The sequence below is a fragment of the Bos mutus genome, chromosome 29, assembly GCF_027580195.1.
Source record: "Bos mutus isolate GX-2022 chromosome 29, NWIPB_WYAK_1.1, whole genome shotgun sequence".
In the NCBI taxonomy this organism is placed as follows: Eukaryota; Metazoa; Chordata; class Mammalia; order Artiodactyla; family Bovidae; genus Bos; species Bos mutus.
The window spans coordinates 1,110,455-1,124,271 of record NC_091645.1 but is presented as its reverse complement, the minus strand read 5'-3'; the positions used below and the strand labels follow the sequence as shown (position 1 = coordinate 1,124,271).

Sequence of the window (13,817 nt, the reverse complement as noted above, 5' to 3'; positions counted from 1 at the left end):
AGGGAAGTGGGAGTCGCTAAAAGGGGACAGAGCATCCTTTGGTCTCTGTTCTGCATCTGGACCATGGCAATGTCAGTATCCCAGCTGAGCTAGGTCCTTGTTCTACGGGTCTGAAGTCAATCCCAGGGAGGGTGAGGTAGAGGGAACACAGGATTGCTCTGCATTACTGCTCACAACTGCATTGGATCTGACATAATCTCAAAATAAAAGGCTCAATTTTTAAAAAGTAGCTATTCTTAGCTGTCCATCTGTTCAAAAACAGGTGGTAGGCTGAATTTGGCCCACAGGCTGTAGTAGTTCATACAGCTAAATGCAAACAACAAGAAACACTACACGTTCATTCAGTGGCATCTTAGATGTTAAAAATGCAGACAGCTCTGGACACAATTAGAGGTCTTAAAATGTGTCTTCATTAGCTCTTATAATTACGGCAGTGCTTTTCTAGATGGCAAGTGTCCATTCCCAAAGCTAACCTGAAGGGGATAAGAGCAGCAAATATGTAACCCCTCTGGTTTTAGAATCTTCAAAATCCTCTTTCTCTTATCATTGTTTTCATATCAGTATCACGCGTTCACCTTCTCCAGGTATACGCTGCCCCTGTTTTCCTACCTCCTGGATTTTCACTGCATCATGGACACAAGAGTGTGTTTTATTCAACGCTGGTGTGGGTCATGTAAATATGATCATTCTTTGAACAGGAGTTTTGTTTGAATTGCATAGACTGGGGTTCACTTTCTCAGTCTTTCCATTTCAATCTCAGTTTTGTCCACTGTGCGGCACACACACACAATTAACACCATTAAAGCATCTGTGAGGGCTTCCCAGGTAGCTCAGTGGTAAAGAACCAGCCTGCCAATGCAGGAGACAGAAGTTCTATCCCTGGGTTGGGAAGATCCCCTAGAGGAGGAAATGACAACCCACTCCAGCAGGGTTCCTGGGAAAATTCCATAGAAAGAGGAGCCTGGCAGGCTACATACAGTCCATGGGGTTCCAAAGAGTCAGACGCAATTGAGCATGCATGCATGCACAAAGTATCTATATTCACATTCCTATTAGAAAATCTTTGCTCCAATAATCATTGTTCATTCACTGTGGTCTCAGTTTCCTTTGTATCACACTGTAATTATTTATATCGGCCTCTCTTTAAAAAAATTGTATTGTGGGGAATTCCCTGACAGTCCAGTGGTTGGGACTCGGTGCTTTCACTGCTGTGGCCCAGGTTCAATCCCTGGTCAGGGAGCTAAGATTTCCTCAAGTCATGAGGCACAGCTGGGAAAAAAAATGCATTGTAATCCTTAGCTGATTGCATTTCAGGGTAGGGTGCTAGAAAGCTCTGTGTTCATGGGTGAGGCTTCGTGGAGCTTACCGACCAAGGGCTCTGCTGAAGGTTAATCCCAAGTAGATCACCCTTTGACAACATTCGTGTCCTTAGGTCTTTTCTCCCAGGTCTATTAAATTACGTGGATAAGACACTTTACTTTTCCATCTTAAGGTTATGACCTTTCTTGACATGTTCTGGGTGCTAGATATAGCAGAGGGGAAAAGCTGCTCACTTTGTCTTCATCCTGGGATGAAGTTCTTTTTTTCCTTCACTGTTGTCTTAACATCAGGAGAGAGCATGTGTTTGACTCACCATCAGTAACCAGAGGTCTTCATTTAAATCATCATCATCTGCCAACACATGAGGAATTAAAATGGCAGGAAGGGTTTAACATGACATCTGGGTTTGTCATCACTGTGTGTGTGTGTGTGTGTGTGTGTGTGTGTGTGTGTGTGTGTGTGTGTGAATTGCTGTCTTGGTTTGTCATCATTCTTGGCCTCCAGCCCCATAGTTATGTCAAGAACATGGACTCAAATGATCATTCTAGATATAGCTGAGATTAGTTCTCTTCACCGAAGATGGTTAGGCCAGAAGGCGGGAAGTCAAATCCTAAGCCTAACTTGAAGGAGGAAGTATTTGGACGTAGTATCTTCTTCAAAATCCTTTTTCTCCTGCTTTTTGTTTTGTCAATATTATCCCAGGATTGGAGTCCCATCCTCCCCAGCTATACGCTCTCCTAATCGTAGATACAGAATGGATCAGGGTGTTCCAAGAGGAGGCAGGAGATTGAACCAGTAATTTCTATAGATGGGTCTTTTGGCTCTAAGTTTCTGAAATTCAAATAGTTTTTTTGTGGAGTGGTCTGGAAATCTGACCGTCAAATACGCACCTTTATTGCTTTGTGAAAATGTGCTCTGAGTTCCATGTAGCAGCCTGACATGTCAGTACTAGGCTAAGTGCCAGCACAGGGGACACACTCCCTTGGGGCAGAGCTCCAGACTCCACGTGCTGGGGAGGGCAGCTCAGCAGGGAGTTCCTGGGGGCTCTTCAGATACGGGTGGTCCCCAGCGGAGGGCCTGGGCTTCCCCAGTGGCTCAGCAGGCAAAGAATCCACCTGCAATGCAGGAGACACAGGAGACTCAGGTTCAGTCCCAGGGTTGGGAAGATCCCCTGCAATAGAAAATGGCAACCTGCTCCAGTGTTCTTGCCTGGAGAATCCCATGGACAGAGGAAACGGGTGGGCTACAGCCCATGGGGTCACAAAGAGTCAGACACGACAGCAGCTAAGCACACACACCCGCAGCTGTGAGCCTACGGGGGAACACGCCGCCCTGCCTGGGGCCCCCTGATGAAGGAAAGGGGCAGTGAGAACCGGACCTAATGCAGCCAGTACGTCTCCGCGGGGGCAGGGCTCACCTTGGATGCTTGCGTGAGAGGATCAGGAACAGAGAAGAACCATCCGTGTTATCTGTTCTGCTTGACATTTCGCAGAGTTGACACAGTATCTGGGTATGCATTTATATATACAAAGCAAGGATTTAGAGCATGTTATCTTTTGTGTTTTGCCAGTTTGACAGGTAAAACAGTATTCTTTTATTATTTGAACAGGAACACCTCTGTTTATGAAGATACGCCTTTCCCCTCGTGGCCTTATCGACCGTTTATATTTTTCCCTCTTGTGCACTCTGTTCTCCCATTTGTTCAGAACTGTTTACTGGTCACCCTCTCATTTCAGAGCTCATCATTTACAGGAAGCAGACAGACATACAGAAATTTTGTAAATGTTTCTGGAACTTGAAAAGGCAGCCTCTGTTTTTAGAGACAGAATTTGATATAAGTCAGATTTATTTATATTTTATTACGTGGTTTGGGCTTCCCTGGCGGCTCAGATGGTAAAGCGTCTGTCTGCAATGCTGGAGACCAGGATTCGATCCCTGGGTCGGGAAGATCCCCTGGAGAAGGAAATGGCAACCCACTCCAGTACTCTTGCCTGGAAAATCCCATGGACAGAGGAGCCTGCTGGCTACAGTCCACGGGGTCACAAAGAGTCAGATATGACACTTTACTTTTACTTTACTTGTGTGGTTTGGGTCTTCTAATCCTTATTTTTTATTTACTTCCCCTGTCATGAGCTGAAAATGGTGAACTAATTCACCATTCTCCACTTATTAATACTAAAGGCTTCTACCACCCTTTGTAGTTCCTGTAATTTTTGATGAGGAAGATGTGATTTTATACATGTCTATAATTTTGTATCTTCATTGTCAATTATACACTTCATCACCATGTGTCCTTTCTCTTAGGTTTTCGCTACCATACACCTGGAACAGTGAGGTTGTAAACACTGCCTCCGTTTTGTTTCTCTGACAATGTCATTTTTTTCATGATTATAGATATAAGTATTTAAAGCTGTAAATGTTCTTCTCGGCACTCCTTGAATGGCATTATTTCCACGTGTATCATTGATATATCATACTTTTTGCCCATCAGGTGTTCTGAATCACTTCAAGGTGTATCTTTTTTTATATAGCATATACTTGGATTTTCCTTACAATCCAGTTCGAGTCTTTTTCTTTAAGTGTATCATTAAAGACCATTACATTAAAGACCATTTACATTTACAGACATGACAGCTGTTGGGTCTTGCTTTTTTCATCATATTTTACATGACACATGGTCTTTCCACTGATGTTGTAAAATAACTTCCTATATATGACTGTTTCCTTTGTTTACGTATGTGCTATGATCATTCAAAAAAAATTTTATACTCTCTTACCTTTCAACAGCTACCTTATTACAAATCTGAGCTTGAGATGTCTAAGTGTGGTCTTCTTTGTGTTTAATCTTGCTTTAAATTGTTATAATTCTTGAATTTCTGAGTCTCTTTTTCATCGAATTTGAAAATTTTTAAGCTAATTCTTATTTCTGTCCCATGCGTGCTCTTAAAAACTGTTTATTCTCTCTCGGATGAAAAGCTCTATATTTATCTACTAGATTAAGTTTGTTAATATTGTAATTCAAATCTGTATCTTTGTTTCTTCAGCTTTTTATCTATCCACTTAAAATCTCCAACTAAAACTGTTGATCTCTTTCTAGTCGATTGTAGTCACTTGCTTTATATATTTTGATGCTATATGGGCAGCAACATACATATCCATGATCATAATACCATTTGTTACTAATAATATATGACACTCTTTGCCCCTTACAGCATATGATCTTGTAACTGTTTTGCTAATGTTAAAATTACCATCATGGCTTTTGTTCAATCTGTTGACATGTATTTTTTCCATCTTTTTACTTGTCAGTCTTTAATATACTTTGGCTTTAAATATGTCTTTTGTGGATATTACTACATCTTTGAAAACCAAACCTGGCAGGGCATTTCAATGTCTCTGGAGAATCTAGGTGAAGGAACTAGGTGGTAAGACCTTCAAGGAAGCTGTAATACAGTTAGAGGTAGACGTAACTCCAGGTGGAGGGCCTTGCAGGAGGAGCTCATCATGGACTTCTTAATTTGTTCCAGTCCAAAGAAGGTGATGCCTTGGGAGTTGGGCCTAACCCCAGAAAGCTCACTGTGCTCTCTGAAAGAGTGGCTGTGATCCACGTAGCTAGCTGTGCTTTGTTCCAATCAGAAAAGGAACAGTCACAGGCTGGAGAGGTTTCCTTCCTGGGAGGGTTCAAAGACAGACAGCCTTCTATACAACGGGGAAGTGAGCAAAGGAAGCATAGACCCTTAACCATGGCGTCACTGAGCGCCCAAGTTCCCTCTGGTCTACCTTCCTGAAGTTATTACTCAACAGCTCAGGAGATTAAAAGCTTTTTGAAAAGACTGGCTCCTTTCCACAGACCTGGCAGCTGGGGAGATAATACGGACGACCCAGCTGGAATACACTGAAGTCAGAAACATTTGCCTTGTAGAGTAATGAGCAAATACTCAGAACAACAGAGGATAGCCTGGCTACTGCAAGACACAAAGAGGCCTAACAGAGTGTGAGGCAGGACACAGGTTCACAGCTGTGCCTCCCTGGTCTTTGAAGCATGGAGCAGGTGGGACAGGACTTCAGAGTATGCGCTAGCACCTACGCAACCTAGTACAGATATTCCAGAAGGATCGGAGGAAGCTACTCATCTATTTCCTTGATCCAAAGATTCTATATCTCGTTTTTAATGTTTAAGCAAGTCTGTGGCAAATACTGTAGAGAACATAGAATTAAACTTGGTTCCTAAAAAAAAGTATTCAAAGTAAAGCAGATAGGGACTTCCCTGGAAGTCCTAAGGTTGTGACTCTGCCTTCCAGTGCCAGCGGGGCTGGGGGCAGGGGGGCGGCGGTGGCAGGGTTCGATCCCTGGTCGGGGAGCTGAGACCCCACAGACCTCACAGCCAAAATGTCCAAAACACAAAAAACAGAAGCAATATTGTAACAAATTCGATACAGACTTTCAAAATGGTCCGCATCAAAAAAATCTAAAAAAAAAGAAGCAAAACAAACATCTTCAGGTGACTAAGCATTGGGGGCATTTTTAATATGCAGCTATAAAAGATAAACATATTCATGCACACACACAAACACATACATCCACACACGTGTATGTGATGGCAGACTTCCAAAATGAAATCTAAGAGCCATAATTTCAAGAGATATCCTTCTTTCTCTGCCTCTAGCAAGTAAATAATGATGTTAAGATCCTTTCGGGGAAAGGACGACAACAACCATCTCTTTCACCGTCCTAAACAACCCTGAAGAAGGTGTTAAAAACCATCTCCATCTTACAGATGAGTCTCGCCTCCTGTTTCCTTCCTGATGGCTCATGAAGGATGCAGGAGGGAAGACGGCATGTGCCGCTCTATCTTTGAACCAACTGGGCAGGAATTAAAGGGGCGACTTTAGAACCAGCAGATACACAGACACATCTTGGTACAACTTTCTTAAAACACATCCAGTAATACCTTTCAAACCAACGACAGTGGTCTTTGGGGGTTTATTTTGGCTGCACCATGTGGCATGTGGGATCTTAGTTCCCCGAAAAGGGACCAAATCCAAGGCCCCTGCCCTGGAAGCAAGGAATCTTAACCACTGGACCACCAGGGGAGTCCCTAACAATGGCCTCTATTCCTGTTTCTAACCTGATTCCTCTTTTGGAATTTGCTCTTCGAGAAACCTTAGGCTCAGAAATGAGGATTCCGAAAACCAAGAGCCCCAGATCCTGCTGAAGAACCACAGCACGACTTTCTGTGAAACTCCTAATAAACCATTCAACTTGCCTTCGAAGCTGTTGAATAACTGGGCATATTTAAGAAGCTGTGTCTCAAATCATTACCCAGTGCCTCCACAGGAGAGTACCGTTTACCCTGAGAACTGTTCAGTTCCACCCAGCAAGTCCCGAGTAAATTGGCGTTTCATTCCTGCCAGGACAGGGCTCACATCAAAGCTGTGTTCACTTCCAGAAGTCCATTCTCAGCCCACTTTCACCAAGCCCACCTGGTAAGTGCCTCCACTGAGAACCCAGGACCAGTCCACCAGGCCTCCGGACGGACAGTAAAGAAGGAAGCAGTGGGTGAACGGAAGAGCCAGAAGTACCTGGAGGCTCTGTTGCCAGGGTGACATGCGGTGCCCGGGAGGCCGGCCTCCAGGCATGCCCTGGGGTTTGAGCACACTGACAAGAAGGAAGGAAAGGGCTGTTTACTGAGCATCTACTGTCTGAGGCCCAGTGTCATGCCCCTTTCCGTTCCCATGCATCCCCTCAACACCCTCTGCATCAGTAGTAACATGACCCTGCCTGATGCAGTGGGCAGCTGCAGCTCACGTCGTGGACGACTGAGGTAATCTGGTAGCAAGGGGGTAGGGGAGGACTCAGTCCTTGCTTCTGAAGCCTCACACTCTTCTCACATCGCCCCCGGAATGTCCTAAGCACGAGCACTAAGACGCTTTCACGAGGAGCCTGTGGAACAGGTTTTCTCTTCCACCACCATGAGGGTGAGAGATTGAGCAGGTATCAGACACTCAGTGGATAAAGCTGCATCACAACAGCCTGTTGGTCCAAATATGGCATTAAGACTGTGCACACGTTTGGGGCAGGAAAGCTTTAGGCTGGGAGAGTGGAGAGGACGAAATTGGTGTTTATTAAGAGGTAATAGATCTTCACAGGGCTCCCCAGGTGATGCAGTAGTAAAGAATCCGCCTGCCAATGTGAGAGACGCAAAAGACGTGGGTTCAATCCTTGGATCGGGAAGATCCCCTGGAGGAGGAAACGGCAACCCACTCCAGTATTCTTACCTGGAGAATCCCATGGACAGAGGAGCCTGGTGGGCTACAGTCCATGGGGTTGCAGAGTTGAACACAACTGAGCAACTAAGCACACGCGCGCACACACACACACACACACACACACACACACACACACTAGATCTTCACAATGAAGAGGATAGACTTTGGAGCCATATTGCCTGGACTTTATGTGGACCATTTTTGTCTTTATTGAGTTTGTCACAATATTGCTTCTGTTTTATGTTTTGTTTTTTGGGCCCCGAGGAGTGTGTGAGCTTACTTTCCCAACCAGGGATCAAACCAGCACCTCAGTTTCCTCATCTGTGAAATCAATCACTAACAGTGCCTACCTACTAGGGCTGTATGAGAAATCAGTGAATACATGGAAAATAACATGTGCACACATATGTGACCCACATTACACATATACATGTCAAATGCTGTCAATTACTACAAGTAACTACTGGGTCCCAGGCGTTAAGACTTGGTATCACAAATACACTATTTCAGTTGATTCCTCCCTCAGCAATCCTATGAGGCTAGATAAGCTCCACTTTTACAGGAGGAAGTGGACTCAGAGGGGTTCTGGTGGCAAAGCCAACATAAAGACCCTGGCTGGCTCTAAACCCTTGTTTCCTCCAGAGGCCCCTTGCCAGAGAGTACCTGGACTGCCTCTTACAGACGGGAAGACCGAGCTCCAGGGGTTGGGACGTCCCCAGCTCTGAGCGGCAGGCAAGGACCCAGCACAGCCTGGCTTCCTTCAGGAGCAGACAGGCTGCCCTCCATGGGCTTTGTAGGACCACTCTGGGTGGGCGTGGAGCCTGGCAGGCCCTGGCCTGAGGCCGCCATGGGGGAGGCCCTGCCCCTGACTCCTGCCCCAGTGAGTGTCCTGGGGGCGACTGCCTCCAGGTGTCCCCAGACCAACAAGCTCCGAGGCTGCCTTAACAACCAGAAAAGGGGAGGAAAAGGGAAACCTAAGAGGAACTTGATGCCAGCAGCCTCTGCACTTGATAAAGACTTCAGCAACTCTTTTTCCAGGGCCATGGCACAGGTCTCCCTCTGAGGCACACAGAGCTTCAGCTGGAGCCCTTCCTTCCAGCAGCTGCTTCGTCTTCTGAGAGACTCGCTCCAAGAGGCTGCATGTCGCCAGAACACGCCTTCACAGTCAGGGGAGCAAGTCACGCAGCCCGCGAGATTAAACAAGTGCTCCTTTCCCCACAAACCTCCCCCAGTCAGCAGTGATCATGGAACAGACACCCTTGGAACAGCTGCCACGCATCTGACTTTAGAAAGGGGCCTGCTGCATCCAGCAGGCAGGGTGGCAAACGATGCCCGTGGAATACAACGAAGCAGCCCTTCCAGCCTGCACCCAAAACTCAACTGGACTGTGCCTGCCGGTCCTTCTGAAGGACAGAACAAAGCCTGAGCTGGACCTCCACGTCCAGGTCTGTGGTGCTCTTTGCTCACCGGTGTCTAAAGCGCTTGTGGACAACTCTTAGTTCACTGTAAAGACCTCCTTTCTGGCCCTCTTGAGATTGTCTCAGTCTTAAAATGAGCCAGTCAAATAGCATGATTTTATTGAAAGTGATTCACAGTGGGGAATGAAGGGCAAGGTGGACAAAGCCCAGGGGACTGGAGGCCAGAGAGACGCTGCCTAGCCAGGAGGAGGACCCCCACAGACAGACAACACCTTTTTGAGGTCCCCGAAGAGCAAAGACCACCTCCTGGCAAAACAAGACAAACGTCCAGTTTAAGGCTATTATCTCCTTTATTCAAAAAATAAATATTTCACTTTTGAGTCGACATATTTCAAATCACATGAAGCACAGAGAATTACAGTCCCTTCGGAAATCGTGAACACGTGTAGGAAAGAGTCATGTTCAAAGCGACAGAGATGGGGTAAGAAGCACTGATCCCAACTGATCCGTGACCCAGAGATTCCTCCTCTCACCAGGTGAAGCTGTCGACATATTGATTAGAGGAGAGAAACACACACCACACACCACACACACACACACACACACACACACACACACACGGCTTTGAAGTCTGAAAGGCACATGAAGTGGACCGTAAGGTGTATGGCACATTCAGTGATAAAACGCTCCCTATTCCCTTCCCGAGAAAAGTGGAGAAACTTTAATCAAGTCACAGACCAGAGAAGACAGGGGGCCCCTGCTCAGAGCTCAGGAAACCCTGCGCACGGAAGCCACTCGTCTGCGCCCTCACTCGGTGCTGGCGGGGCGCGTGGCCACGTACACGAACACCACGATGAGCAGCACCACCACGGCCAGCGTGGGCAGCACCACCGTGGTGATCTGCCGCCGCGCCTCCTGCATGGCCTGCTTCCGCTCCTTCTTGTCCCGGGACGTCTCCTTCTTGGGCTTCCCCTTGAGCTGCCGCATCTTCCTGGGCTGCTAGGAGGGCGCGTCTGGAGCCGGTTCCGACGGGAGGGCCACACCCCTCAGGTCAAGGCGCCGGATCTCCTGAGAGAGAACCACGGTCAAGAACCAACGGAGGCAAAGGGAAAAGGAGTCCAGAGTGAAAGGCAAACGCTAAACCAGGAGGAGGATCTGCAAGTCGAGGCCCAGGGGGAAGGACAGAAGAGGCCTGGCCATGCCTCCGGGCAGCGGGCAGTGGGGACAGGCCAGGGATTTCCTGGGCAGTGAGACAGGGCTTCTCAGCCCCATGGCGGCCGGCCGGGCCGGGCACAGATGGACACCAGTGCTTTCGTGGTATGAAGAGAGCGCTGACTGCCACCTCCACTCAGCGGGTGCGGGGCACCCTTCTCCCGCCCAACGCTCCACGTACTTACCTCATTCTAAACCCACCATCTCCCCAGCCAAGCCCAGCGCCGGACCGCCCACGGCTTCCCTGACCAGGGCCGCCTCAATGGGGCTGCAGAGAGCCCGGGCACCGCTGCCTCTGGCTCTCCGTGGGTTCCCTCACCCGCCCACCCACACCTCCTACGTGCCAGGCTCTGGCTTGCGGGGCTGAGGAAGGTGTGGCACCCTCAGCCTGTGCGCACAGAGAGCATGCGCCAGGGGTGCACCCTGGGCTGCAGGTGGAGTGGAGAGCTGGCACAGACATAACGGGAGACCGGCTGAGCCCAGGGCCCCGCCGCCCACTCATCGAACGTCTGTAAAGTCTGTGCTGCGAGGAGGCGCTCCGAGGGTGCAGCGGTGCTGCCGGGCGCCAGGGAAGGAGGGAAACCAGGGCGTAACTCCGTGCAAGTCCCATCCCGAGTTTAAAGCAACAGAAACAGGCTGTGGCCGACTTAAATTGAGAAGTTTAGGCCGTGGCCTTGGGCACCGCACGGGATCAAGGAAACAGTATGACAAGGGGCTTCCCTGGTGGCTCAGTGGTAAAGAACCCGCCTGCAATGCCGGAGACAGGGATTCCGATCCCTGGGTCAGGAAGATCCCCTGGAGGAGGAAATGGCAGCCCACTCCAGTATTCTTGTCTGGGAAGTCCCATGGACTGAGGAGCCTGGCGGGCTGCAGTCCGTGGGATTGCAGAATCGGACACGACTGAGCACTCCGGAGCCAGCGGCCATCCCGGGAGCCCACTGACACCTCGGGTCTCAAGGCGGCCTCAGGCTGGAGCGCAGCCTGGCCGCCGCCTGGAGCCGGGCGGGGTGGGGGGGTGAGGCAGACCAGACAGGCCGCTGTCACTGCTCCGGAGGACCCCCCCAGGGCCCAGCTTTCCTGTGTCACCACATGTGCATGACCAGACAGCCGGAAGCCCAGTACACCCGCAGCCCAGCCATCCAACCTCCACAAGCCAGGCGAATGTTCTCTGATCACAGTGAAGGAGCAGAGGGTGAGTACTGGGCAGGGAAATAAAAGAGACAAATGCCCACCGAAACCTCCCAGGCCCTGGTAGGAGTCAGGCCCTTTCAGAGGCAGAGGAGCAGCGGGCACCAGTACTCCTCTAACAGAGGCTTTTGCACCACAGTGCCGTGTTCTCAGTTTTCACCCAGGGCAGCCGGGGTCCTGTCACCATCCTGGTGAGGAAGATGACATCTACACCTAAAGGAATGTGTGAAGTGGCAGGACATGGAATGTGAGTTCCCAGCTGGGAAAGGACAACTTTCTTAAGAAAGGAATAATGGCTATTTTCCAAAGCCTGATGGAAATCACACGTTTGCCTAAATGGGGCTGCCCGGAACATTTACTGTTTGCTGTTGGCTGGCATCATGTCATCCGGCTACAGTAACATCAGCCCTCTTGCACTTTGAGAAACTCTGCCTGACCATGGATAATACAAAAGATACTGGGGTCTGGGACAAGAGGAGTGGTAAGAGACTAGGAGCCCTCTACCAACAGGCCACTACTTTTTAGGACCTGACAGGTGTAGGAGCCCCTGGCTTTACAAACTCTCCTTTTACAAACCCTCCTTTTCAAATCTTTCAGAGAACTGGCAGGCTAACCTGGGTTCAAACTCAGGACAGATCACTTGCGGGCTGAATGGTTTGGGGCTTCACAAAGCCTCAGTGTCAGAAGTTCCCCAAGGCTTAAAAAAGCCTCATTCCTGGGGACAGTGCAGGTCTGGCCAGGACTTAGAGGACAAACACAGACTCAGTGGTGGCCTCCCTGCCATGGGCCTGAAACACAGCCCCGAGCGCTCCTTCGGCCGAAGAGGGGGCGGTGGGGAGGGAGGAGAAACGCCTCTGAGCTGACATCCGAGGGGAGGAGGAAGAGTCCAGTGGGACAAAGCCTGGGGAAGGGCGGCAGGCAGAGCGAGTGGACAGAGCCCAAAGGGGACGTGGAGATGGCACCAAGGCCAGGCCACCCAGGGGCTGCTGGACCACGGCTAGGGGTCAGGCTTCACTCTCAGAGCAGCATGAGGGCTGCACATGGGGAGGCGCAGGCTTTCAAAAGCTCTTCAGGCTGGTCCGTGGAGACTTGGGTATAGGGGGATGAAGAGGAAGGTGCTTAGCGCTGGCCAGGGAGGGACAAGGGTGGCTCAGACATGGTGGGGACAACCAGTAGTGATAAAGACGAGGGTAAAAGTGAAAGTTGCTCAGAAGGGTCCAGCTCTTTGCAACCCCATGGACTGTAGCCCCCAGGCTCCACTGTCCATGGAATTCTCCAGGCAAAAATACTGGAGTGGGTATCCATTCCCTTCTTCAGGGGATCTTCCCGACCCAGGGATCAAACCTGGGTCTCCTGCATTGCAGGCAGGTTCTTTACCATCTGAGCCACCAAGGAAGACACGTTTGATACAACGAACAGGACCTAATGACAGACATGACACGAGAGGGAAAGAGAGTCATGGGGAAGACCTCGGGTTTGGAGCTTGAGCATCTGCTCAAGGGTGGATGCTGATCACCCTCGTTGAGGTAAAGGGGAATCACGGGAAATGGGGCTAGATTTGAGAAAGGCCATCAGTGCTCTGCTTGCACCTATCCACACATGAGGAGGCTCGTCAGATATCAGCATGAAGACACTGAGGAACTGAGGAGGACATGAGTCTAGAGTCTGGTCTGGGCTGACAGTCTGTATTGGAAGTCACCAGCGATTGAGGACATGAGTCAGCAAGGACAAGGCAGATGCAGAAGAGGGCCTGGCCCAAGCATCTGACAAGAGAGCACAGGGAATGTGTGCATGTGTGCGTGTATATGTGTCTGTGTGTGTGTGTGTGCGCGCGTGTGTGTGTGTCTGTGTGTGTGTCTGTGGGAGTGGGGAGTTTGGGGGGCAGGGGAGCCTGTGGATAAGAGGCAAGTGAAGAAAAGACTGTGGAGCCCTGGGGACCAAGAGTCGAGAAGAGCATGCTGTAAAGCAGGAGCCTCTGGACCTGGTGACTCAGGAAGCTGCCGCGAGGAACTTCATTTAGGGGGCGGGAGGGGAGCGCCCAGGCTGTGGCTATTACAGGAGAGGTCACACACTGTCCCTGAGCAGACAGAAGCTGTGCCCGACTGTAAATGACACATTGCCTCCTTCATCGAGAAAGTTTCACCGTAAAAAAAATGTCAGCTGAACTAAAGTGTTTGCAGTGCACAGCTGATCAACACCCCATCACAAACTCCTCAGTCCTGTGAGGACTTGTGACCAGAGACTCACACCCCAGCACTGTGCCTGCTCCTTGGACAGACAGCTGGTCTGAAGCTCTGCAGGAAGCCCCTGGGGGGCCCAGATAGAAACGGGAGGATGTATGAGGGTTCCCACAGAAGGGAGAAAACCTCAAGGCTGGAGAAAAGGAGGGGTATCTTCAGAAGGCTGAGAG

The 13,817-nt window shown here is 49.6% G+C and overlaps 1 protein-coding gene across 1 annotated transcript in view; it reads right to left on the bottom strand.

Moving 5' to 3' along the window:
- Positions 1–9,338: 9,338 nt before the first annotated feature.
- Positions 9,339–13,817, bottom strand: part of LOC106700684 (spidroin-1) — a 74,808-nt gene continuing 70,329 nt past the window's right edge. Inside the window, exon 7 of the mRNA XM_070365008.1 lies at positions 9,339–10,075. The gene's annotated coding sequence lies outside the window, so the exon portion shown is untranslated. The remainder of the gene's footprint in view (positions 10,076–13,817) is intronic.